This window comes from Phocoena phocoena, chromosome 16 (assembly GCF_963924675.1).
Source record: "Phocoena phocoena chromosome 16, mPhoPho1.1, whole genome shotgun sequence".
Classification (NCBI taxonomy): domain Eukaryota; kingdom Metazoa; phylum Chordata; class Mammalia; order Artiodactyla; family Phocoenidae; genus Phocoena; species Phocoena phocoena.
The window spans coordinates 42,071,414-42,096,153 of NC_089234.1; positions in this window are offsets into that span (position 1 = coordinate 42,071,414).

The following is a 24,740-nucleotide window of genomic DNA, read 5'->3' on the forward strand; positions in this document are numbered from 1 at the left end:
TTTTCAAATAAGAATTCAACCTAAGAATCAGAAGGCAGAATGAGGTTGGGTGGATAAGTACATTAAGAGAAAAAGAAAGTTTCACTACTTCCCCCACTCCTTTCCTTTACTTGGATGAACTTTCATCCACAGTTCCTCTGTACTACAATCTGGCCAACACATTATATTTTTCAGGATTTAGTTCAGTTATCTTTTTCCCAACTCCTAAAACACTTCAAACATATCTTTATGATGTACTTAACAAAACTCTATTAAAATGATCTGTTTTATGTCTTTCCCCCCTACTATAGAACTGTGAACAATGAAGGCAGAATTATTGTTTATTCATCTTTAAAAGCCTAAGCAGGATATTGCACAGTGCCTGATATTATTTTCAACATTGAAAGAATAACTGTCAAATAATGTTCAAACATTTTATATATAGCTTATGTCATATAAGTTCATTTCACTCTAGAGTTAGATAGTTATTACCCTCATTTTCCAATTATGAAAATGCTAAAATTAATGCATCTATTTTTGTTTATACAGCTAGCAAGAGGTTGATGAAAGATTTGAATCCTGAGCTACATCATTCCAGAAAAGTGCCATTTTTATCGCAACATTATGCTGCATTGCTCAAAAGGAAAAACGAATAAACAACAAGCCCCTTGGACTAGGCTGTGGTCAGGCAAAGGCCATTTATTATTAATATTGGTCCATTTGATTTGACAAGTATCTTAATCTAGGAGGTAATTAAGAAGCTATCGTCAATTGAACTACAAAGATGTGAGCCTGGATGACTGGTAGAATTATGGTGAAATCCACAAACTAGAAAGGTGAGGTGTGTGTGTGTGTGTGTGTGTGTGTGTGTGTAACAGAACAAATTATTTTAAACCCACAAAGTTATTATCACTGCTGTACACACTATGGAAATACAGGCTTCCAGTCAGAACTTACCTTGTATCTTGTCACCCAGTTTTCATTTACAGAGAAATGTAGAGCAGTTAACTTATTTTTCTGAAGATCAGTGTGGGTTCTCATGTATAAAGAAAGAATGAAAAGAATAATTTATATTACCCGATAAGTAAATAGCCTGTTATATTTTTAGAAAATCCACATACAGTTTGAAGCAGGGATTTGGAAGTATAGGAATATAGGTTAGTAATGAATTTGTTAACTGCAAAGATTAACATACATATGCATACATCCATGTAAAGTTAATACACAAAGTGTGTGTGTGTATATGTGCATATCCCGACAGTCTGACTTATGTGCAGCTAATTATCTAAGAATTTTCCTCCTTTTGTCAGAAAACTTCCAAAAATATCTCTTCTACTGGGTATGTGTCTACTGAGCCATAACTTGCACTTGAGACCATCCATGACAGGTGCTAAAATCTCAACTTTCTTAACACATCTGAAAAAGGTCCTCTGCCCCCAATAATGTTGATTTAATAAATCCCTTATAGGATCCACAAACATACACCTCAGATGTTCTTGAAAAATGAAATTGGCAGAAAATCGGGGAATACTGCCTGAAGAGTGTGTTTTCTGTAATTAAAACTAGGTAGAAGGAAGACCTATTCTATATATTTTACACATCATTTAACTCAAGAGAAAATAATCTATCTTTTCCCTAGCACACTTGCACTCTGATTTGTGTAAATATCCTTTTCACTGGGAACTAAGATCAACAGGAAGTGTACAATGTCCCATTCTCCTAGATACTGGTATTGTCTTGTGACTCCAAGATTTGATTTATTCACCAACAGGCTGGGAAGCTGTTCACTCCTTTCTCTTGTTTCTGTCCAGATAACCTTACTCGTCAATGAAACTAAGAGCGTGCCAGTCACAATTTTCTAAAAGTCAATCCCTTTAAAAAAACATATTGCCTAATTTTCTTCTATTTTCCATTTTTCTTACCATATTTTTACAATGTTTTTACTGAGTTCTTGGTGTTTTGCAAGTTGACCCTTAATCATTCTAGTATATTCTGGGTCTTTCCATGATGTGCCTGATAATATATTTTTGTCCAATTTTTCTATTTGGTTATTGGAATTTTTCAAATTGATTGATTTATAGCACATATAATCTGGATGCTTTTATTGGTTTTACTTTTTGCTAATATCTTCTCTCTGCTTATGACTTACGTTTTCCTTTCATTTTAGTGTCTTTTGACAGTTAGAAGTTCTTAAATTTACAGCTGTAGGATTTATTAATTTTACCATGTATGGTTTGTGCTCTCTTTGTCTTATTGAAGAAAACCTTCCCAATGTCTGTTACAAATATATTAATACATTCTCTTGTAGTATCTTCTAGATGCACTATAATTTTATCTTTTCCATTAACATCTCTAATCAAAATAAAAATGACAGTTTTCTGTCCCAGCACTCTACTTCTCCTCTGATCCATACTCAAGCTCTATTAGTCATCAATTTTTATAAGAGTTTGGGTTTGTTTCTGCACATGTCATTTTTTTCACTGAACTTTTAATTTACATATACAACAATTCTACTTAGATGTAATTACTATGTTTTTATAGTAAGTCTTGAAATCTGAAATCTTTCTTGTTCTTTTTTAGATGAGTGTTTGTTACAATTAGCTCTATGATTCCTTTAAACATTTTAAAATCAGCTTGTCAAAATCCATGGAAAGTCTATTGGGATTTAATAGACTGCAGCAATGATAGCTATATGCTACTGATCTTCAATTTCTAGCCCCAAAGTAGGTATATAAATATTTAGCTCTTAAGTGTTTTCAATGAAATTTTATAAACTTTTTCATAAATGGTATTTATCCCTATGCACATCATAGTATTTTTGCTATGTTAAATGGTACCTGATTATTTAAATATAAATTCTAACTGTAGCTGGTAAAAAAAAAAAAGTTTTTTTATGAATTTCTTTTGCATCCAGTAACCTAATCAAAAACATTAATTCTAAAAACTTGTCTGAGTCATGTCTTATATTTAAGTCTCTAAGCCATTTTGAGTTTATTTTTGTGTATGATGTGGGGCTGTGTTCTAACTTCACTGATGTATTACAAGCAGTTGTCCAGCTTTCCCAACACCACTTGCTGAACTCTAAACGGCTTAAAGACAAATATAAGACAAGACACCATAAAACTCCTAGTAGGGATCATAGGCAAAACATTCTCTGATATAAATCATACCAACGTTTTCTTAGGTCAGTCTTCCAAGGCAACAGAAATAAAAGCAACAATAAACAAATGGGACCTAATCAAACTTATAAGATTTGGCACAGCAAAGAAAGCCATAAACAAAATGAAAAAACAAACTGCAACCAACAGGGCTTAATTTCCAAAATATACGAACAGCTCATACAACTCAATAAAAAAATCAAACAACCCAATCAAAAAATGGAGAGAAGATCTAAATAGATATTTCTCCAGAGAAGACATCCAGATGGCCAAGAGGCACATGAAAAGCTCAACATTGCTAATTATTAGAGAAATTCAAATAAAAACTACAGTGAGGTACCACCTCACACTGGTGAGAATGGCCATCATTAAAATGTCCACAAATACTGGAAAGGGTGTGGAGAAAAGTGAACCCTCCTACGCTGTTGGTGGGAATGTAAATTGGTGCAGCCACTGTGGAAAGCAGTGTAGAAGTTCCTTAAAAAACTAAAAATAGAGTTGCCATATGATCCAACACCTCACTCCTTGGGCATATATCCAGATAAAACTCTAATTCAAAAAGATACATGCACCTCAATGTTCACAGCAGCACTATTTACAATAGCTAAGACATGGAAACAACCTAAATATCCACCAACAGATGAATGGATAAAGATGTGTGTGTGTGTGTGTGTGTATACACATACACACACACACACACACACACACACACACACAGTGGAATACTACTCAACCATAAAAAAGAATGAAATAATGCCATTTGCAGCAACATGGGTGGACCTAGAAATTATCATATTAAGTGAAGTAAATCAGAAAGAGAAAGACAAATACCATACAATATCACTTATATGTGGAATCTAAAATATGACACAGATGAACTTATTTATGAAACAGACTCACAGATAAAGAAAACAAACTTACAGTTACCAAAGGGGAAAGGGAGTGGGGAGGGATAAATTAGGAGTTTGGGATTAGCAGACACAAACTACTATATATAAAATAGATAAACAACAAGGTCCTACTGTATAGCACAGGCAACTATATTCAACATCCTGTAATAAACCGTAATGGAAAAGAATATGAAAAAGCATATATTTTATATATATATATAAAACTGAATCATTTTGCTGTACACCAGAAACTAACACAACATTGTAAATCAACTAACTTCAATAAAACAAACAAATAAATTTGTCTGTGGATTCTTTGGTGCTTTTTGCATAACATGCAAATAACTAAAGTGTAATTTCTTGCTTTACAAAATTTACATTTTTTTCTTACAGACCCTTAAGATTCTCAAATATAGTGTGAAATAGAAAATAGTAGTATTCTTGATTTTTTTCTGAAGAGGAATGTTTTCAACAGTTCAACTTTAAATATGGTGTTTACTGAAACGATTTGTGTGTGGGGAATCCACAACATTTATGAATTTTTTTTTTTTTTTTGCGGTACGCGGGCCTCTTACTGCTGTGGCCTCTCCCGTTGCAGAGCACAGGCTGCTGACGCGCAGGCTCAGCGGCCATGGCTCACAGGCCTAGCCACTCCGCGGCATGTGGGATCTTCCCAGAACGGGGCACGAATCCGTGTCCCCTGCATCGGCAGGCGGACTCTCAACCACTGCGCCACCAGGGAAGCCCCACATTTATGAGTTTTTTAAAAATTTATAGTATTTCCAGTTTGCTAATATATTTTTTAAATCAAGTATGGGTGTTTAAATTAATCAAAAACATTTAAAAGTTTACTGAGTTTATCATGCTTTCTTCTCCTTTGTTTAATGCAGTGAATTACTTCAATCAGTTTTCTAATACTACACCCATCTTGCATTCTGGGAATACAAGTACACTATTTATATCTTCTGAATTCAATGTGTTTATATTTTGATTAGGAATTTTGCAATTAGGCCTATAATCTTCATTTCTTCCAATCTGCTTTGTGAAAATTTATCAAATTTACTGTTGCCCCATAAAATAAGTCAGGGAAAATTAATTATTTTATTATTCTCAGGATTATTTGGTATATGATTTGATTACTTCTTAATGATATAATTTGCCTGTAAAAGTTTCTACTAGTATTTTCTTTTAGGGAGACTTAACTACTGTCCTTTGTTATTATAGAATACAGATTTCTTTAAATTCTGTAGTTATTAGGGAAATTGTATTTTTCTAGATATCTGTTTTCCAATAGACTGATAAAACATTTTTCATAATAAACACTCACCTGGCTATAGTCTCATTTTCATTTCTATTAGAATCTGTGCCTATCTTTGGTATAATTCATATTTCTAGATGTTTTCAAAATTTTTAATCACTTGGAACAGCCTTTTAACCTCTTTAATAATATTTACTATAATTTTATATCTACTTCACTAATTTCTTTTTATAGTTATTATTTATGCATTCATATTTTTTTCTGCTTTTCTAAGTTTTAAAGTTAGATGCTGAGCTCATTGTTAAATTTTGTTTTCATTTCTAGTCAAAGCTAGATACTTTTTAAGATTTTAAGATTACAAAATACCTTTTTGGTTATATCTCAAAGCTACAAAATTTTACATTGGATATGTTTATTTTTCAGTTTTGAATATATTCAATTTTTGCCTTATGGCTTTCTGACTATGCACTATTTAGAGTTGTAACCTTAAATAATCAAAAATTTTAATCTTTCTTATTCTTCATTGTAACTCAATGTAGTCAGAGAGTGAAATCAGTTAAGATACCAAACTTTGGATAACAGTTGAGTCCAGCCTTATAGCCAAGCAAGGGGTTGGATTTCCTAAATATTCTATGATCACTTGAAAACTTTTGGGAAAGAGATATGTAATAAAGTTTACCACAAATTCTTCTTGTAGTTCTTTAAATTAATTGCTTGATATTTTGAAGGTATGTTAATAGTATATTATATTCAAATAAATTCAGAATTTTTATATAAATGTAATAAATCTGAATGATTTTTTGGGCAGACCTAAGTATGTGTCTTTCAACTTTTCAGGGAAAATTATTGGTATTTTAATATTGCCTCTTCCCCATTTTCTCTGTTTCCTAAAGAAACTCTCTTTGAACATAATGACTCTCTTGATCTCTCTTCCATAATTCTTACAGGGAGATATATTTTATTCCCTGTAAACTCTACCAGTCTATATCTATCTGCTGTTTTTCAGCTATGTTCATTTTGCCACTGAATTTTGCATTTTTAGTTATAATTTTTGTAGTTTTAAGAATGTTTTTTAACCTGCTTTATCATTATACTGTCTTGTTCTCTAATAATAGCAAGTTTCTCATTCATGTTTATAAATATTTCATTGTTATTTTGTATCCTGTATTTTTTGTCTACATTGCCTAATATATTAAACTTATGGGTCTTCATTTTACCTATTATTTCACTTGTAGTGCTTTATTTTTAATTTTGTATGGTTTCACTACAAATCACTCAGTTTTAATAGTTTATCTAGAAAAATTTTAATCTTGGGTTAAAGATAAATTTATCCTGAGATATTTTTTTTCTGTTAGACAAATGAGGACATCATTATCTACTAGCATACATGTGAAACTGTATTCATACCTGGAAGTTTTTTTCATACAAGAGTATTATGACTGGATCTGCTTGAAAGCTGCCTCTAATTCTAAATTTTCAGGGTAAAGTTATTTTTCTCCATCAGTCCCCATTGTCAAGACTTCTCTATTTCTGTAGACATAGGTAAACTTTATTTTTACTCTCACAAGACTATGGATCTTTGGTTCCCCAAATTTATTCATGTGCTTCCTATTAGCTACCCAGATTAGGAAGGCCCTGGGCTCATTGCTTACTTGCAATAACCCTGAGGCTCCCAAAGCAGAAGTTCAAGATCTGAGGATTTGAAAGAATCCTTCAATAAGACTATTGGCTTCAAAGTGCCCTTACTTGAGTGTTCCTGATTCCACTTTATTTGAAGGATCTGCGAATCCTTTATTTTATGTTAGCCCATAGACTTGTATAAAAAGGCATGATTTTATAATATTTTATCCAGGGTCATTCAGAGTACCTAATTTGCCATACTGACCCATATGTATATTTTTCTTGATAGTCTTACTTGATTTTTTGCAGTCTGATGGACATTGTTCTTGATCTCAGGTTGACCATCAATGAGCAAGAGATCCAAAAACTCCAATATAAGTTTCTTTGCAACTCAGTGAGTCTTTACTCACGTAGTTTATAATCTGTTAGTATAAGATACTAGCTGCATTAGAACAATTCCTTTTGAAATAGCCCTGTGACATGTTATTTATTGAAAAAGAGGAGCTCTTTCAGAATGTGGATTTCTATCTATCCACATTTTTCAACTTGGGCAAGTTAGGCATTTTATATACTAGTTACACCTATATTCTAGTAAATAGTCATACATCTCTTTTTTCCTAGATATTCATTCATTATGAAATATCTCACAGAAGGGAACCAAGAAATGAAAAAAGAACCTATACACTACTGTGATAATTCGACCAGCTTTGTTGGAAGCATAAAAAGCTAGCATAATGACAGACTGCTAAAAATAGCTAGTGATATTATTTTTTTTTCCCCAAGATGTGCTGCAATGTGGAGCTTGTCACAGGGTATTTCTGAGATGATTTTTTTTTTGCTCCACTCAAGAACCAGAGTAATTATCTCCTGACTCTGCTTGTGCCTATAAGCACTATCTCCATTATGCTGCTACCATTAACAGAGTAATTAGGAAGGCTATCATGGTCTCAAAGTCTGCTAAATGATGAGACTCTACCTCATAAAAATGTTCATTAGAGGACAAATTACCATTTTTTAAATAGAGAAAACATCTCAAAATATGTCTCTTCTTATATTCTTTGCCAACATCTCAGGTTTGTTTACTACTGTTATTCATTATTACAGCCATTAGGACTAGTTAAGCCTGGAAGTGATCTTGTTCTGAATATGATTTTTTCAGCATTAAATCAACATTCAAAAAATGCCTTTGTGGGATTTGTTTGAATAGACGGGAAAGGAAACACCATAAACTACCTGTCAAGGCACTCAGTGGATATGGGTAGATCAGTTGATAGGCTGTTGAGATTGCATTTAACAAGCGTAGTTATCTATTTCTGTGTAGAGTTTTGCTACTTCTTCACTGGATTGGAACAGAATACATATATTTTTGTCTTTTTTGTTGGGCCCATATCCTGCATGAATATTAAAAGTATACAAACAAACCAAAAATAAATATTTAAAAACCTAAAGAAACCCAAGTTCTGGCTAGAAACATTTTAAAGTTATGTTTTTGCTATGTTAATTAATAATTACCCTATTCTCCATTATTTTACAGTCTTTCATATCTGATTTTAACTTACAATTTGAGTAAGCCTGATATATTCAGACAGTGATCATTTTGACCCATATCAACAACTGGATTACCTTCAATAAATAAAGAGCTGACTATCAAATAAGGTAATTAGTTTAGCCAGATCAAGGAGAATTTCTAATTTGAATGCCACTCATTTGAAATATATATTTGCAAACTTTTAAAGAATGTTTACTAATAAACTGCCAAGACAAATTAAAAGTACTATTGAATCAGAAGTTTAGGATGTTTTGATGGTTTCAATTCTCACCTGCTCTCTTTCACTTAAAAATTTCTTAGGACTTAGAAATTCCTGTCAACATGTGAAGTACTCAAAGTCTGAGCTCCGCTGATAGCATACAGAGCCTGAGGCAAGCTCATGCTCCAAAACAGGCTGCTTCAATTTTATACTCCATTTAACACTTCATTTTTATGCTCAAACTTCATTTTAGTTTGCAGTGTTAAATTTCCAGCATCTACCTGATTTGGGCCATGGATTCTGATGAAATGGTCAGGTCACAGAAGACAGTTTGGGTAAATCTTGGCTTCACTTCCTAAGAGGGGTGAGAGCCCTTCTGTTTGTAACTGTGAAAAACTTGAGTTTTAAAACTAAGGACCAGAATACTACACAAAGGAAGACTTACTTCAAAAGGAGTTACAAAACATACTCTGAAAATTGTGGGAGTTTCACAGCAGATGGTCCATAGATCATTTGATTGATATGCAATGCCAATGGGAGCTATTGGGGAAAAAAATATAGTAGTAGATATGCATGGAAATTATATAGATATTTAAATTCAGGAAAGCGTAGCAAAGATAAGAATTGTCTACTTCTTTTGGAGAGGACTATGGGTCCTGAGAGACCAATATGGAAGTCTTGTATTAGATTTCCTTTGCAATGGATTTTTAGATCCTGGCTTAATCTTAGAATTGTTTAGATGCCTTATTATAAGGCTGATGTCATTGGCAACCTGTGCAGTCACACAGGGTCCATACTTAGAAGGGCTCCATGCTTATTTTAATGCTCTGCTATGGCCACCTTGAAATTCTTTAGAATTTTTGATCAAGAGGTCCCAAACTGTCATTTTGTATCAGATTCCTGAAATTACATAACAAGCCTTGCTTCTTCCCTAATACGAATGGATTTTTAAAATAAAGCAATTTATAAAACATCATCTAGATGAGCCATCTTTTCTCCTAAGTTGTGGACTGACAAACTTAGGACGGAAATAAGGACAAAGCCTATGAGTAACCATGCCATGAATGTCAAAGGCCATTGAGGCTATCAAAACAAAATGACATGCAGGTACATTTTAAATTTAAAACCACAGTTTTGGTTTTCTACTATAAACCCACCATTTGGTTAGGGTCAGATGACATTATCCATTAGGTGCTTTTGAGGTTTTTGCCTTCTAAATATTAAGCATAATAAACATAAACCAGCATACTGTAGTTACACAGAAAATAAGCAAGACAACTTCCTGCTGGGCATTTATTTTCTCAAAGCAAAGAAAACAAATTGAATCTCTTTGCTACAAAATCAAGCAAAGTGAATAGAACTAATAAAAGTAGCCCATTTGACAATGTTGAGATTTCATGATGTGGGTAGGTCCAGTCAATCCCCTGTATGTATCATCATCTCTCATTTGTATTGATAAACACAGAGGCTAGGATGTGTGCAAAAAAGATAGGATATTGTTGATTCTTCATGAGCCACATTGGTTGAATATATTAAACAGGGAGATGTTGATTTATTCTCCCTCACAGTAATAAAGATGTCCTACTTTTAATTAAATATGATTCCTAAGTAGATAGAGTCTAGTAAGCCACATTCACCTAGAAGAACTAAAACTAAGATTTATTTTATCATTCTCTGGTTAAATTCACATTTATAAATTGTCCTTTTCATGACCCCCTCAGGGTTCTGCTTCAACTCAATATTAAACCATGTACCATCAAATATTAATGAGAAAAGTTAGATCCATTTATATGTTATGCTGAAATGTAGCCAATTCTTCCATAATGATAATACAATTACAGAACTAATTTTGAAGTGCATAATGGATTTTTAAAAGTTAACTTATCCATAATAGGCTGCAGCCAGCTGTTAAATAAGACACCAGAAGGGGGGAAAGCCCTAATACTGTAGCATATTAACAATTTAGCATAAGAATATTGGACGTGTATAATCTTATGGTACTAATAAATACATAGTAAATATTAATTACTTTCTCCAACATTTTTGTTTTTTCTAACATCTCCAACATAGTCTCCTTTTTTATCCTAACTAAGAAGTGTTTCATAAATTCAGAGGCTATATTTAGTGAGGGGCATGAAAGTATGGAATAACAGCAACAGAAGGGAAGAATTTAACATACCACTTCTCTCTCTGTCCAAGTCATCCACTTAACTCCACTCTATTCACCATCCCCATAATTCCATCATAACTATGTTTCCTAAGCTCTTTAATGACCTCCATGCTACTAAATTTAATGGGGTTTTTTTCCACCTTACCATTCCTTAGCTTTTAATTTCTGACAACATTTTTTCCCCCAGGAAACTTTTACCTTCTCAGATACTACAGTCTCTTTTTTTGCTTCCTGTGTCTCTGACCATCACTATTCATTTTCCTCAGCAAGTTTATCCTATGCTTTTTACTAAGTAAAAGATTACTCCTGGTCTTTCTTTAACTTGTTCACAGGAAACCTCAACGATGTCCAAAACTTCAATCATCATTGCTATGACAATGACTCACACATGTGTATTTCCACCACTCAGCATCTTGGTGGATCAAATACACTGATTAAACTGGTTCACTGAAAAGTAAGTTTTCAAAGATAGTGAAAACATATGTAAAACAAGACTTATAATAATTGTTCCACTCCCTGTTTCGCTCAGACAACAAAACAGAAAAAAAGAAAAATCCTGTTCCAGAATTTTCTCTTTCAACCAATGCCATACCTATGTATTCAATTAAACATATTTGAAATCTTAGATTCATTTCTAAACTTTTCTCCCTTGTACTTCCCATTCCTAAAACTTTACCAGTAAGGTTTTGTGTCCTAAATATTTATAAAAATTATTCACTTTTCTCCATCTCAGAAATAAACACCTTAGTCCAGATAGTCAGCATTTCTTACCTGGACTAATGAAATAGCTTTATAAAAATTATGCCTATATTTACTTTTACTGATCATGTTCTTTAGTCTTCAGGAAGAGCAATAATTTAAAAGTTCAAACTCAATACTTTAATTCCCCTATTTAAACTCTCAGTAGCTACCCCATACTCCTATCATCAAGACCAAGATCCTTAACATGACTACCCATGAGGTCCTGTACCTTATTTCCTGATCTTCAGCCATGCTGTTTTCAAAGCCATTTAAATACCAGACTGTTTCTACACTCTGAAGCTTTGCACATGCTCTTTCTCCTATCTGCCATATATGTCCTGTTTCCCCATATGTTTTTCACCTAGTTAACTCCCTCTTAATTTCCAGATCTCAGCTCAAAATCCACTCCTTCATTAAAGACTTCCTCATTTCCTATACTCCAGACTACATCAAGCCCATCTATTCTACACTGTTGTTACACTGCATCCTCAAGAGTGCAGAGCTGTTCATTGTTGGACTTTTGCATTGATTTTTAATGATTTTGTAGTATTTGCCTACCTATTTTAGTGGAGCAGGCTCCCAGAGAGTAAATTCAGCTATAATCTGCTTATGAAGACTTTATTCAACATCTGAATAAATCAAAACTTATTTGCAAGAGTAAACTAATTAACTGATAAATTTAAAGGCAATTTACCCAAACTGTTGATAAACATTTCAATAAGGTAAATCAAGAGCTTTAGATAGTTTCAACAGTAGATCAGGCTTCTTTCCTTCCTGTTTTTCTTCTTTCTATCTTTTTCTTCCTTCCCTCCTTCATTCCTGCCTGCCTGTTTTTTGTTTTTTCCAGTCACAATTGAGTACTTAGCATGGAGCTTTGTGCATCTTAGATTCTCAATAAAATTTGTTGAATGAGTTAATGAATCAGAATATTCAAAACATACAAATCAAAACCAAGCCTTATATAAGAAATGACTTTGAATATCATAATGTTTCAAACGTAAACTAAATCTCGATTTTAATGCCACGTCCATGGAGTTCTCTTCTGAAACCCAGAGAGATAGCAGCAGATGCGCTGGTCATCAGAAAAGTCCATGCAACTCTCACACAATAGAGAATGTCCTCTATGATTTTCTAATCAAAACACTTGGTTCTTTTATGAGTCATGTGTACTTTTTGTATTTTTAGAGAGCTGCTCAGGGCACTACTGAGGTTAAAGGGCTTAAGAGATTGCTTTCAACCATTCCTAGGGGGCAGTTAACAAAGGCAGCTACCCCAGCAACACAGGATGGACTGCAGACTGACAGTGCACTCAATATCGCTTTGCTTTCCACTACACTGAGAGTAAATTCTCAACAGGAAATAAAGACAAATTTCACAATAAGCAGCCATTCCCCAGTTTTCTCAAAGGGATTTTTAAAATCAGCGAGTTTATCGCTCAGAATCTGTGCAGTTTTCCTCAAAAGAGTGAGTTACAGGGGCTTCCCTGGTGGCGCCCTGGTGGCGCAGTGGTTGAAAGTCCGTCTGCCGATGCAGGGGACGCGGGTTTGTGCCCAGCTCCGGGAAAATTCCCACATGCCGCGGAACGGCTGGGCCCGTGAGCTATGGCCTCTGAGCCTGCGCTCCTCAACGGAGAAGCCACAACAGTGAGAGGCCCGCGTACCGCAAAAACAAAAAAAAAAGAGTGAGTTACAGTCATACAGGTAGAGCTTATGCAGAAGCTCTAACATAAGATGATTCTATAACTCTGACCCCTGCACTTGTCTCCCACTCTTTTTTTTTTTTTCTATTTCTCATTAGTAATACCGTTCATTGACTTCAGCCAGTCAACCAATCTGCTTTTATCATGACAAAAATTTTAAGGCATCTCTCCTGTACTATCCCAGCATTTTAATCCCCAGCCTGTCTTTAGATTTGGGACTTCAATACTTCTATTTTTTCATCCCACATGTAACTTGACTTTTATTTGCCCAGGAAAGCAATACAGACAATTATTATGGGGCAGTTATAACAGCATCAAAATGAATCCCAAAAGTCTCAGTTCATTTCTTTAGACACTATTTGGTTCATGTAGTGCTAATTTTTGGCTGCTTCTAAATATTCATTGGAAATCTGAGTTTAGATAAAGAGAAGAAATGGTCAACAGATGGTATAAACAGCAGGAAGATCCTAGATTTGGAGAAAAAAATGAGGAAAATATGATCCCCTCAAATTCTAATACAGAGTAAATTAAATGTTAACTAGAGTTTAATAGCTTTCTTAATCTCTCCAAATACATTGAGCTTCCAATATATATTTTCTACAATTCTCTTGTATTCTAAATATAAATTTACAGTGGGCTATATGTTCTCTGCAGACATGCAATAGGTTAAAAAAATAAATTCTCTCATCACCAGAGATAAAATACAGTTAATCCTTTGGTATACATTTAAACAGTACATAAAATATGTTATTATGACTGTACAATACAAATTGTCTTTTAGCATACATTTTTATTTAAGAAGACACCATGGACAAATTTTATATTGATGAGTATTATTTCACATTATCTTCAAGGCATAATGGCATCTAACTTAAAATGTACCTTTTAAGGTTAATTCCCCTTTTAGATCCATAGAATGTTCAGGTTCTTTCTTTTTTCCCTTATTATATAGACTCCTTGGATTAAATCTTTGTTTTTATTCAATATTATTTCCTTTGGATAAATTCCTATAGCAAACATGCCTGGGTAAAAGGAGGTAGAACACAGAGCACGTAAGTGTTCAATAAATATTTGTTGAGTGAATAATTTCGAATAAATAAATGATTGTGAGAGCTGGTACCTCCTTGGATATCATCCCCTCTCTAAAGAATTAAAAGATACGAAGAAGCACACAGTGGGAACATTCCAGAATGGCAGGCTGCAGTGTGGCAGGCTCTCAGTGTATTTTTTTTTTTATGCAACTTATGAAACACCTAGATATGCCAAGCAGCTTCTCTTATTAAAACTGCTTTAGTGACGTATACACTGGTATTTAACTCAAAGTTGAGTACAGGTACACTTGGGAGGAAAGATGTCCTTTCATTTTTTTTCATACATTATGCAAAGACTTAAACAATAACAGCTGTGAGGATAAATTCTGAAATGTTATAAAAAGGAAACTTTAATTTTAAGATTTACATGGCAATGACTAAATAATAAACTCTCATATAACATCTACTGGTGCATCTTTTTTTTCCATTAAAAATATCCAAACCATAAAGAAAGATCTACATTTTGAAACTTCACTGGTGGGCTAATATTGTGCTACAGTTATTTCCCTCATAGAAAATTGTTGCATTAAAACAATACTCTGCAATCATTACAGTTTCCAAAACAGCACACCCTCTAGTTTGTTTTAGCTAATCACTAAGTCATGCAAATTTTATTGTCAGCCCTCCTACTAAAATACTTGAATCTGAGAACCTTTGAAAATTATCTGTTATTAATATATATAACTATATATAAAGTTTCTTTGTAATGCAGAATATAACTTTATAATGGAAAACTCCATCAGATTTGGTTATGTCTGTAGCAGCGGTCTAGGAGTTTCTTTGCCTAGATAATGTTTTCATTCATTCAACAAATATTAGTTGAATACCACCTAGGTGGGCACGGCTCTATGCACTAGGAATGCAACAATGAATAAAACAGATAAAATCACAAACTTGTTCATAAAATTCTCTACTAAAACTGGGCCTACACTGATACCAAAATGAGCTACTAATTCGTCCTCACTGAATTGAACTTATCCAGTTGCAAATTGCCTATATTTTGCATAATCATTTTTTATATTGAGATGTCAGACTTATACCATTTCCAATGCTCATGATGAAGGATATTTCCTATTGCATCCTTATACTTTTCTTAAGTTTTATTACATGTTTCTTTCCATTCATTTGTATGACCAAGTACTGCTTTAATGGACTTGCTATTTTAGGATCCATTTGTTAAACCTTCAATTTTAAAGTCTCAAGTCAGTCCCATGATTTAAAACTAGCACATCATTACTCCCCTATTTTTGCCTAGAAAAGGCATTTTATTATTTTATATTTAGAACTCAAAAGTCTTCTGTAATACAGATGCATGTTACTAATATATAAGCGCTATTGATTAAAATATCTTAACATTCACAACAAGAAAAAAGAACAGCAATTTGGAGTTGTCACAGAATGAAATCTAAAAGGGAATCCTGTACTGAGAAGGGGGTTCTACTCAAAAGTCTGTTCCAAGTTTAAGATTTGATGAAGCTGTGATCAATTTGCTTAAAAGTCAACCAATTTAAAATGCACATACAAATTTTATAATGGGATTGAGTTATACCCACCTCTATAAGACTTTCTCCTATTATGCGTAATAAACATTAAATATTTGATTAATGAATGAATAAACCTATAACTAATTGAAATAATCCTATAGTGGTTGGTAACCTAGCCGATATTAATTATCATGTAATGACTCACTAGGTCAAAAGGCAAGCATGGTCTGACTATATAACTCAGCTTAGTTACTCTGGGCTTGTGTATTTTGTTCTTTGTTTTTTTATTCTTTTCTCTTTTTTGTTTTATTGAGGGGTGAGTTGGTCAGGGGAAAACAGAAGGGAAACTTTATTATAAAAAGTGATTATCTTTAGGATATGCAAGAGAAATACTGAAATGTAAACTCAGACACTATAAGTTTTGCCTTCCAATCCTCTCATGTTTCAGCCACACCAAATTATCAATCTTTAAATGATACTCATTAAAAACAGTCTAGCATCCTGTTCAGAAGCATGGAAACTAGAATAAGACTTAGTTCATTCAGCTATGTCATTTACTAATTGAGGTATTGAGGCAAGAAACTTAATTGTGCTACAATATTCCCATCTGTAAAGTTGGGGTGATAGCAGTACATATCTCACAGGGTTGTACTGAAGCTTAAATTAATTTATATTTACCAAGCTCTTAGACTAGTGCCTGGCATATAATAGGTCCAATATATGCACTTCAATTTATTATTGGATGAATAAATACATATACAAATAACATGTTTTTCTCTGTTTAGAAATATTCTTGTTTCTCACATTGTAAAGTGCTAGTGATAATATCTCTTCTGATTTTATATCTCAGTGTGCTGAGTATCTGGCATATACAAACTTATTTGAAAAAAAGAAAGCCAAAAACAATGCTTGAAAGCATAAATTTGCCTAAAGCCAAGAGCAAATGTCCATGTTCAAAATGAGTAATAGCATAGAAAGTAAGCCTTTTGGTTTTGACCACACTTGTCAGCTAAGCAAGGTAAATCAAAGAAAACCCACATTAAGCCCATCAGAATAAAACCAAAGAACTCAAAAAGAAAAAGCATAAAGGCAACCAAATGGAAGAGACAGATGACCTAAAAAGAGGCAACCATTACTCCAGGGTTTCTCACCCTGACATCTTATGGGCCTCTAAAATTCTGTGCATGTTACATGAGCCAAAAAATTTCTTAAAATTCTATACAAACTATATTAATCTATTTACCCCCAAAGTATCTATCAATAAATTAATAGATATATACATAAATTTTAGACAAGCTACATATGCATATGTACACACACTCCAAGTGTCAGTTGATAGGTGAATGAACAAAGGAAACGTGAGGGGTGTGTACCTGTGTGTGTGTATACATACATATACACACACACATGAACTGTTCCTCAACTATAAAAGAGAAGGAAATCTTGTCATTTTGACAACAGGGATGAAACTGCAGGATATTATGCTAAGTAAAATAAGCCAGACAAAGACAAATACTATGTGCTGTCACACACATATGGAGTCTAAAAAACACAAATTCAAAGAAGCAGAACTTAAAATGGTGGTTGCCAGGGACTGAAGGGTCGAGGAAATAGGGAGATGTTGGTCAAAAGGGACAAACTTTCATTTAAAAGATGAATGAGCTCTGGGGATTAATGTACGACATGGTGACTATAGTTAATGCTATATTGTATACTCGGAATTTGCTAATAGAGTAAATCTTAAGTGTTCACACTACACACAAGAAAATGGTGACTATGTGAAGTAATTGATCTGTCAATTAGCTCGACTGTGGTAATCACTCCACAGTGTATGTGTGTAACAAATCACCATGTTGTACACCTTAAATATGTACAAATTTTATTTGCCATTTATACCTCAATAAAGCTGGGGGGAAAAACAAAAAGAAAGTGAAAATTCTGGGTCAGAAGTGAACCTGAATCAGGGAAAATAATTCACCTTTATGGAAAACACTTTCTGTTCATGAATCAGTAATATCTTCCTTATATAACTGTGACACGTTTTTGCTCTATGTTCTGTTCATTATGTCCTGCTCATATCAATCTGTTACCAAATTTCTGTGATCATGATTTGAAATGTCTGTAGTTCACAATAAGCCTCAGAAAATACTGAAGTCAGTTATGTAAGTACTTGAACTCAGGGATAGCTAAGTTCACACATCATAGCTAATATGATGTGTATTCTGGACCATGGTTGATGACCCTTGCGCTAGTCAAGATGTTTGAAATTTTTCTGAAATAAAAATATCTTAGAGCTTTAAGTGGCAGACAGAACATATCAAGATGACTTTTTTTCTGTATTACATAGGATGTTTTTCTGGTCTTGCTAAAAGGTAAAATGGCACTTTTCCTAAACTGTTTTTATTAAAATATTAGTGTCAAATGTTTCACCTCTTTTTAAATAACGCTTTCTCTAAAAGATTTTTTTTTAATATCAGCTACTGTTTTAAGGGCTGAAGACATTATAAGACCCTTCTCTCTAGTAACGTTCATTAGCTAAACACGAGAATGATTTTTTGTCAACACCTATCATAAGAAAAAATTTCTAATTTCCAACATACCAGTCCTTTATATATATACAAAAATCTAGTCTTAATTATACTTTCTCCTTTTATTTCTACTTCTTGCCTCCCTTCAATCTCTAAAACTATTTTAAATTTAAAAATACATCAAAAGCAAAGCTGGTTTAATACTACAATTTTAGCATTAACCTTCACATAGCACAGCAAGGATTCCTCCTTTTTCATGCTTTCAGCATTGTACACTTCTGTGAACCCAGGAACACAAAGTCAGACCCAGGTCAAGGATTTCATTCAATGTTGAAAGAAGCCAGAAATATAATTAATAAGAATTATTTATAAAATAAAGCCAAGTAAGTTGTCCAAAAACATAGTATTACAAAATGCCTAATGTTCTCACATCCTTTATAGAAAGGGGAGAAAGAAAGGATCAGGTAATGAAAATTGCTTTACCTAAGCATGATCTTAGATGTATACATTCTCTCTAGCATTGTGGGACTACGAGTAAAATTCATGTAACTCTTTTGTTTTATATTTCCACAGGATATTAGAGGCATTTACACATTGATTTACAGACTGCTTTTTGTAAATATGGACCTGTTTTTTAATTTTTAAAAATTTACATATAGTAAAATTCACTCTTATTGCATATACTTCCATGAGTTTGACACATAGTCATGTAACTATCATCTCAATCAAGATACAGAATAATTTCACCACTCCCCCAAAATCACCTTATGCTGTTCCCTTTAACTCTCTGAATTCTAAAATCAAATCTTCAGTTGATTTACAATGTTGTGTTAGTTTCTTGTATACAGCAAAGCGATTCAGCTTTTATACACACACACACACACACACACACACATATACACACACATATACACACACATATTCTTTTTCATATTCTTTTCCATTATGGTTTATTAGAGGGTACTGAGTATAGTTCCCTGTGCTATACCATAGGACCTTGTTGTTTATCTATCTTACATAGAGCAGTTTGTTTCTGTTAATCCCAAACTCCCAATTTATCCCTCCCCCACCCCCTTTCCCCTTTGGTAACCATAAGTTTTCTATACCTGTGAATTTGTTTCTGTTTATATTTCATATTTGTATGTGATGACTGTACTTTTTTAAAAGATTTATAGAAATAATCCATTTAGTTTTCAACAAACATTAAGTAACTATTACATATCAGGCATTATATCAGGCATTTGACACATGAGTAAACCAAAAAGATCTCTGCCTTGTAGTGTTTATATATTTCAATGGGGGTGGGGTAGGGAATTGAGTAGTAAACAATACGTATAATAAATAAGAACATATTATATTATGTTAGGAAAAATTGCCCTTATAGAAACAAAAATGGAAAGAGAGATTGTATGTGATGAGCTGCAGATGGGTGACTGCAAATTTAAATAGAGTGATTAAGCAACTCATTCCATGGTTATGAAGACTGCTCAAAATTCAAAATCCTTATGTAACACATAATCTGAAATTTTCATCTACTTTAGTGAACTTACATAAAAATGTGTTAACTTTAATGTCCTAATTGAGTTTATAGAACCATATCTTTGATTCTAGTTTTCTCTATATTGCATTGTTTTTATTACTAATTAAGTTCATCTCTTCCATAGATTTGAAAATTATACAGGTAGGAAATGCCTTAATATAAATTTGTGTAACTAAAGCTTTCCTTTTTAATTTGGGAATATGTTGAATAGCAATTTAAACATGTGAAATTATCATCCCAACACCCAATTAACATGGCTTTAAATGATTTAGAAAATTATTAACCTATGTGCATGAGTGATGCCAACACACCAAGATAGAAAAATGAATCCTAAGGCAGATGCCCAAATGAAACCAGAACTAGTCAATCTGAGCTCCAATATCCTCGATATACAATCACCAGGTCCCATGAAACAAATAAAACAATCTGAAATAGGAAATCATAAAGAGCACAACATATCACAAACACACACACACATATAAGTGTACACTCTGCAGGTCTTTTGTTATGTGGAAAAATTAAAGAGATTTGGGACTCAGGGACACAAAGAATAGACAAAAATGAAATTGAGTAAGGGTATAGGGCATGACTAAAAAAAGAACAAACGTAAATGTATAAACTAAATAATTGGACAAATAAAATTATGCGATTATCTAACTTCTACCGGAAACTCTCCATCCACTGGCAATCATAGATATTAAATCTCCAAGCAAGAGACTGAAGGATTATCTCCTGGGGAGCCTGACTGGTCTAGGAGTAAAGATCTCCAAAATACTAACATTTAGGGTTTCCCAAGAAAGTGAACAAATTTGCTCTTGATTGCTCTAAAACCCATCTGCCCCAAGCACTGCTCATCCACACAGAACTTTCCAACAGATTTTAATGTTTTATTCTTAAATGTGAAATGATGGACAGGAATCACCAGAATTGAGGAAGAATCCAAAGTGCATGCATAAAGGAAAGGAGGAAATAGGACAAAGTAGATTTAAGCCCTCTCTGTTATGCACTAAAGATTAAAAAAAGTTTTACTTTATTCCCAGAAACTTAGCATCAAACTTAATACGTAGTACTTGTCAGTAAATTTTTGTGGGAGGTTATAATAAATTTGAGTGCACACATTAAATACATATACGTGTATGTGTCTCTCTATATTCATATATTTATAAATATGCACCTATGTTTTAAATACTGGTATATATAGTATACTAGTATAGAATTCTATCTTTGTATTATGCATTTTATATAATTTAAATTAGAACAAAAATGCATTTTGAGAAAAATGTACATATATGCTCAATAAGAAGTAATAGCTAGTAATTATTAAGGTTCACAAAATGCTGGATACAGTTCTATATTCTTCATATAAATTAAATCACACAATCATTAGAGCAAATCATTTTCAAACTGACATAGAGAGAGGTTAAGTGATTTATCCACATACAGAGAATAGGAAATAATAGAGGCAGTATTTAAAACCAGGATTTCTATTTCTAACAAAGCACAAAAAATTTTAAAGGCAAAATAATAAGAAAACTATTCTGAGAACTCCTTGGGTTCATTTTTTTTTTTTTTTTTTTTTTTAGGTACGCAGGCCTCACCGTTGTGGCCTCTCCTGTTGCAGAGCACAGGCTCCGGACGAGCAGACTCAGCGGCCATGGCTCACGGGCCCAGCCACTCCGCGGCATGGCGGATCCTCCCGGGCTGGGGCACGGACCCGTGTCCCCCACATCGGCAGGCGGACCCTCAACCACTGCGCCACCATGGAAGCCCCATTTTTAAAGATTATAAATTTTGGGTCATTTAATCACATGTTCCTATAATCTCCAGGTGCAAGAATACTTCTTAACCAACATTGATCTTAAAGGTTCTCCTTCGGTAAACTCTAGAGTAGCTAGTTTCACACATTCTAGGCATATAGGTGAAAAGATCTGAATTAGAGACAACTGAACTTTGAAAATGTAAAAAATAAACAATTCAATCTGGGGAACAATTAATGGGAGGGGAGAAAATAGCATTCAAGCACTGCATTGTAGGATACCAATTAGATAGTGTTGACTTTTATTTGAAATGCAGGTCCAATGACCTGAGCAGTTTCTATAAGCTTCTCATAAGTCTTAGATTAAATGCCACATGTCTGGAAGGACCTCCCCCAAAATCTCCTTGTGATAAAAATGAGATAGCCATTTATGAGATGGTATGCTCGGTTAAGAGCTGATTTTTAACGCATTCTTACTTCACTGTACATCTGATCTAAAATCTGGCTTTAATTTAATTGATTTACATGAATAATCTATGTTCAGTCCCACATTGGTCCCTTGTTATGATTTACTCCTGACTCTATAAAAGATAGCTCCTCCTTCCTGATGAGCTGAGACCTATGGTAAAACTCTCACCCCAGGTAGTAACAGAAACAAGATGTAAACTGTAAACCCCCAAAGTGATCATTAAAATGACAGTTTAAAGCACAGAAAAGTCATTGAAAAGCACAGAAAAGCTTTAAAAAGTCATTAATTAAGCACAGAAAAGCTCTTAATTAAAGGTGTTATTTATCAATCCATAGATAAGTGATGCTATGACACTACTTCCCTCGCAGATTAAAGAAAACTCAGGTCCTATTTTATGACCCTACTTCCATAAATTACATGAGTCAGAAAATGATGTCCTTAATGCACAGCAAAATGTTGAACTGCCTAGCAAGACAATGAATAAACACTTAACTAGGAAAGGATCTGAAATCAGAGGGCTCACTCCTGTTGCCAAGCTTTGGCAAAATCTTCATCTGGCTATAAACTGGTCTTTAATTAATAGATTCATACTCCTTACAGTTTAATGTCTTTAAGATTCCCTTACTATTCTCGGTGAAAAGTTTCCAGCCATGAGGGTTGACCTCCACCCTCATGCTAATACTCAGAAGTGTGCTGAATTCAATCAGGAGATAATAATCACGTGCCTGGGCTGCTCAGCACTGATGCAACTTCAGTTATGATTGAAGCAGTTGGCACCTGGTGAGGAAGTTTTAGAGTTCTTCACAAGGCAGAATTCTCTCCAAGAAACCCATTAGTTACCCTGGGTATATAATAAGTAGTTAGGCTCACACTGAATGATTAAGGAGGAGATGAATACAGCATGTCACTTGAGAAATATTGAAGTACATAATTACATTCCTGCTCTATCAATCTCATATTAATAAATACAATAGCATATATTGCTAATAAGTTTGATTAGACAACTATACATGTCTTACACTATTTTTTTACTGAAGTAAGATTGACATACAGTGTTAGTCATATTAGTTTCAGGTGTATACATTAAAAATACTTCTTTATAGTCTCTTTCTATAGAGACCTGAGATTATTTTTACCACTTCCAATTGGAAACCAGAGTTTAATCGCCATTAGCCTCTGAAATATTGTTGTCCACAGAAATTGTAACCCAAATTTAACCTACTTTCAACACTGATATTTTTCTTTTGAGGTCACTGCTAAAGGGAAGGTGCTTCTTTTCAGCAGATACTAACACCATCTAAACTGCCTTCAAGATAATTTTAGCCTTCACCAGCAGTGACATGTTGACATGCATGTCAAGCAAAGATACATTATGCAAGATGCACTCACCAAAGAGATACAGCCTGTAAGCACAATACAAATCCTAGACACAGGAGAAGAAAGATTCTGAAAATCCTGCGTCATGTTTTCTGTCAGGCAATATACCTCTCTGAGTATCCTATTGACAGGGTTACTTATACAAGCACATCTCCATAAACAAAAATTACATACATTCAAAAAATGGAAATTTAAATCAGGACCTGCATGTTTTAATCTAACATGGATTTCCTTAGGTTTTTAAAAAAAATTGAACTCAAATATTGTATTTAAACTTGATTCAATTTAGAAAAAATATTGTTTGTAGGAAGTTGAGGCGTTTTCATATCACATAACATGTTACAATCACAGTAGTGATTTGTGCCAACCTGATTTTTTCAATGTGTTAAGGTATATTTTTAATTTAACTTTTTGAGATAATTGTAGCTTTACATGTTGTTTTAAAAAAAATACGGAAAGGTCTTGTGTGCCCTTTGCCTAGTTACTAGCGATGCTAACATCTTGGCAAATTATAGAACAACGTCACAACTAGGATACTGACATTAATACAGTCAAGATTCAGAATATTTCCAACAGCTCTAAGATCTTTCATGTTGCCCTTTTATAGTCACACCCACTTCCCTCCCACCCCTAACCCTTCCTTCACTCTTGGCCACCATTAATCTGTTTTCCATTTTACAATTTTGTCATTTCAAGACTGTTCTATCAATGGCATCATACTATGTGTTGCCTTTGGGGTTTGGCTTTTTTTCTCTCAGTATCATTCTCTGGAAATGGCTCCAGGTTGTTGCATACACTAATAGTTCATTCCTTTTCATTGCTGAGCAAGTAGTATTCCATGGTAAGAATGTACTATCACTTGTGTAACCATTCACTCATTAAAGGACATCTAGATGGTTTCCAGTTTGGGGCTATTATATATAAAGGTGATGTGAAGATTTGTGAACATGTTTTTATGTGAACATAAATTTTCATTTCTCTGGGATAAATTCCAAGAGTACCATTGTGAATATTATAGTTGCATGCTTAGCTTTGAGATACAATGAAAATGTTTTCCAGAGCGGCGTAGAATTTTATATTCCCACCAGCAATGTATGAGTTATCCAGTTTCTCTATTTCCTCACCAATAGTTGGTGTTATAAGTTAATTATATTAGCCATCCTAATAGGTGTGCAGTGATATCTTATTATGGTTTTAATCTGCATTTATTTAATGGCTAACATTGTTGAAAA